Genomic DNA, 4,724 nt, shown 5'->3' with positions numbered 1-4,724 from the left:
GGGGCTGGAAGCCCAAGATTTTACCGAGAGCCGCGTGGCACTGCCGTCGGAGGCTGTTAGTCGAGTGTGCACGTGAAGTCAGCCGAGCTCGTGCGGATCAATAGCCTCTGACTGGCCTGCGGGACTTATGATCGTGACTCATTGTAATGAGCTACAACAGGATGACTGACGAGTGCTGTCCCAGTGGGAGGGAGCAGAGAGCGCCGCCTGACGGCCTGCTGAGGAACCGGGCTCCACGTGTGACTGAAGGAGGCTGGTGAATACTCGCGCACACACACAGCGCTGCTCGTACAAGCATCGGCCCCGTTTCCTTCTCTCCATTCTCATGTCAGCGCTTCATGTCTGTACATGCACGCATTACTCCACACGATGAATAATGCAGGAGGGTGTGGATGTCGCAAGAGGCCGGAATAATAGTTATGGATGTTGAGCCACTCACATCACTTACTACTGGCAAATCTGCCAACTATCATTCTTGCAAATGCTTTCACTTTTCATTCTTGTGTTGTTTATACGCAGCTTTTCTCGTGTTGTTTCATTGCTCTCGGGCCCCCCTTCACAAAGGAATGAATTCATGGGAACATTTGAGTAGAAACGCAGATGAACATGGGCCGTGTGAGGTAGCTAACGCTGCTTGTGGAGTTCCAGCTGCTTCAGACGAGTCCTTCATCTTGAGTCACCAGGATCCATCCTGCCAGGACCTGAGGTGGAGGCAGCTGCTGCTGCTGCTGCTGCTGCTGCTGGAGTCAGTCCTCTGTTGCTCCGTCACTGAGCGCTTTAGAGCTGCCGCCCGAGCTCGGACTGACTGTTGCAGATGGCTGGACTCCTACATCTCGCCGTATCATGGATGAATAGTGTCTGACAGAAACCATGTGCAGCTCTCAGGATCTGTGCCGTCTGGTGCGTCAATAATGATATTTGCTAACCATCACTGATGCATGGAGAGCATCATGAAAGGATGAGCTCCCCTCCATGGCCAGCGCGAGCGAGTCTGATGATGATGACGGCCAGGTGTATGTGCCATGCGTGGTCAGCGTTTACGTCTCTGGAGCAAATTGCATTTCTAGACTCCATAGTGGACATGTTTTTCATCAAGCCTCAGTGTGTTCATGTGCGGCGGCTAGCATTCACCAGTCACCACGTCGCGACACTAGGAGGCGATGGGAAGGGAGTGTGGAAACGCTTAATGAGTCTTTCATTTGACTGTGGTTGGATAATTCTTGATCTTAAATTCAGTGGCAGCCGGCCTCAAAAAGATTGTGGGGAGCGGTGATATGAGGAGATGAGATGGGCTGAGGATAGCGCTCGCACATCTGAGGTTTGACAGTTGCTGAAAGATCAGACAGAAGCCGGGATGTGTCATGAGAGGCTTGTGCATGAGCTATTTAACCATCCATCCCCTGCTGAACGCTGCTCCACGGTCAGAGGCGTCGCTCAAGTCTGGGCCGCGTGCCGCCGCCGCCGCCGCCGCTGCTGAGACTATGGTGCAGTGGATGGCTCCATGTAGAGCAGACCCACAGCGTCATTTACACTGGTCGGCTGTCGGCGGAGCCGTTGCCAGCCAAGCCATTTGTGATCCACTCAGAAAGCCAAGGACTGGAAAAGTAGAAGAACGTAGATGTTGACCACTCGACGGTAAGTGTGGTTTCGCAGTGCGGGGACGATAGAAAAGGCTGGCTGGCTAACGCCTGCTCCTGCCTGATAATACAGCTGGTATCTCTGAGGATACCTCTTGTGACAGTGAGTCGTGCTGCCAGCGCCGCTCCAGGAGACGGACGTATGGCCTCACCACTGACTCCTGGGATCCTGCTTTGTTGTGAGCCGCAGTCTTCAGCCACCTCCCTCGAGAGCCGGCTTTCTGGGAGCTAAACTTTATATGAACTTCACAGGGCCGTGGAGCACGTCAAATATGAAATGGATTTCATTTGTGGCAGTCCTCAGAGAACGACAGCTACTTGTAGAGTATGTCAGATTGTGCAGTGCATCAGGAGACCACGCAGAGTAAATCCAGCTTTTGTTTGGGATATGAAATAGCTTGTCAGTCCCTCCTTCATGTTGACCTTTGTTCCTGGAGCAGCAACACGACGCAACCATGTTTTGAGGTGCCAACTAACCTCCGGTGTCCAGATGAAGAGAGGGTCAGCTTTCATCCACATGAGAAGGCGAGGAGCAAGGTCGCAGACAGCCGAGCCACGAGCCACAAACACTGGCTGCATTTGCAAATCACAAAGGAACTTCAACCAGCTCGATGGAGTTGGATGAAAAGAGGAGTTTCTCTCCGACAGTCCTCCTGCAGAGGTGAGATCAGCTGCTTGCCCACACCCCATCATTCCACGGCTGCTTTGTCATCTCCACCAGATGTCAGAGCAGCCGCCTCGCTCCCAAAGCCCAAATCAAACAAGACGGAGAGCCGAGAAACGCCGACAGTTTTCCTCACATTCCTCTCTGATGAATAGTTGATGTTTGATGCTGGCGGCGCTCATATCTCGCGGCATCCAGAGGCTGCTCTTATTAGTCCTGTTGCTCTCTCCGCTCACCTCAGGATGCCAAACGGAGGCGAGTTCTTGCATGATTCGGGAGCCAGTCCTGTGGGAAGCGCCTTTCCTCACACAATAAAGCTTTGATCCACGAAGAGCGTTGTGGCTCAAGGGTGCTGGCCCCCTTCATGTCCAGCGTCCTGGCTTTGCCTTTTGGCCCGTCGCCAAAGATTCTCCCTCCGTGCCTCATCTGCAGCTTCATTTTAGAACCACGTTCATGACAATAGTGCTTTCATGCCTCCAGTGTGAAACGGAATGATGTTCTCCTCGCTGGCACACAAACAAAAGCTGAGCTTTCTTTCTTCTCTGTGATTTGAAATCCAGACTCTGCCGAGAGACCAGTCTTCTGCCAAAGAATCATAGTTTCCAGGCGCTTTTCACGGCCTCGTGTCTTCCTGTATTTATTTAGGTCAGGACCTATTTACAAAGAACATTTCATGAAAACCATCCACTGCTTCTCCTCCGTTTGTGCTAGTCAGAATCTTTTTTGCTGACGCGGCAGTTTAGTTTTTTCTCTTCTGAGGTTGAGACCAAGTCCAGAATGAAATGGAAACGCTTGCCTGTAGATTCAGCTCTGACAGATATAGACAGCGCTGCTCCAAGGCCTTGCTTGAGCAGTTAGACTGAGTCTACGTCTCAGCTGTTGACCGAGCCTGTGTGGCCAGCCACCAGCTGGCAAGATTATGACCAGAGTCACGTCCAGGTCAAGATGGCGGGTAAGACGCTGATGCCACTCCAGACAGGAACACCGGAAGAAGGTGGCGGGGAGCGCGCGCCGGTGTGTGGGCGTTTCAAAGAGCTTGGCTCTGGCTTGAGCTGGCTTTCCTTTCATGGCTGCTCTGGGCAGCCATGTTGTGCTGTGTTCCGCCGTCATTTCTGAAACACCACCACCACCACCACCACGTCCTTTTTAACTCCTTCAAAACGTACCTGTATTCATCGGTTTTTCTCCTGACTTTTCTGTCCGACAGATGAAGGCAGCTCCCTTCAGAATATTTCTTCCTCGCCTGGGTGTGTGGGGGTTTCTCAATGTCCACTGTTGGGCTTCCAAAGTGACGTTGATGGCGTCAGGAAAACGCTTGACCCTTGTCGTTTCGTGTTCTTGTGCTTCTTTGCTTGTGGCAAGTTTGTCTGACTGGCTACGGAGCCTTTTCTCCAGTAAAGTGCAGCTGACATTTCCCATGGTATTTGCAGTGTACCATTGCAGTTCTTTTTCATGGCTTCAAAAGACTGGCCACATGATGCTGCTGCTGGAGACATGAAGGGGGCGGGACGTGAATCCGGCGTCCGCGCTCAGCCACGGCGGCGGTCAACAAACGTGGCTTGAAATGTCAGACAGAAAACCAGGACACAGACTGTCTGACACGGAGCTGAAGCACTTCCTCACACCGTTTGGCACTTCATTTCCTTTTGACTCAACCCTCCGCTTAATCGAATGCAACATGACCTTCCCCTTAGCTTCCAAAACAGTGCACTACAAAGACGCTCTCCTTTTTTTCTCGCGCTCTTTTCGTACGCACCGTTCTCTCCAAAGCAGAACTTCAAAGGCAGGATGTGCATCTTTCCCAGATTAGCTGCCTGTGCAACTGCCGGAGCACCTCTGAGACCATCCTCTGCTGCTGAGAATCCATTACCATGCGGCTGTGAAGTTACAGGCGCTGGTGTTGTAGCCGGCCACACGAGTCCACACAGAACCTGAGACTCGTGACTCCCATATCAGCATTCTCAGACACCAGTCCCAGCCAGAGCTCACCAGACTGGGAGGAAACACCATGACTGAAGTCTATCGCTGTGAATGACAAATAATGCAAGTGGGTGTCGCAATGGAAACAAGTCATTACATTCTACTTCATTTCAGTCCACTCAGATGGAGTTTCCAACTGAGGTGTGCACGGACCTGTTGCTAATAAACACACGTGTGAGTTTGAGGCCGTGAGCACACCCTGCCTCTTTAAGATCACCATCACTAGAACCGCCATAATGGCCAACAGCATCTTCACACCTCGAGGATTGGACACGTGAGGCGCAGAGCCCAGGGTCAGGGTCGAAAGCCAGGGTTAGGGGGAGAAATGGGACACAGCCAAAATCACCGCCCTTTCTTCTGTCAGGGATCAGAATGTTGTTATCGTCATTGCTGAATGATGTGATGACTGAAGAGGCTGCAGGTGGATGCGGATGCGTGCTGTT

The sequence above is a fragment of the Synchiropus splendidus genome, chromosome 13 (assembly GCF_027744825.2).
Source record: "Synchiropus splendidus isolate RoL2022-P1 chromosome 13, RoL_Sspl_1.0, whole genome shotgun sequence".
In the NCBI taxonomy this organism is placed as follows: Eukaryota; Metazoa; Chordata; class Actinopteri; order Syngnathiformes; family Callionymidae; genus Synchiropus; species Synchiropus splendidus.
The sequence above is the reverse complement of the archived record's forward strand: the minus strand, read 5'-3'. Positions refer to the sequence as shown.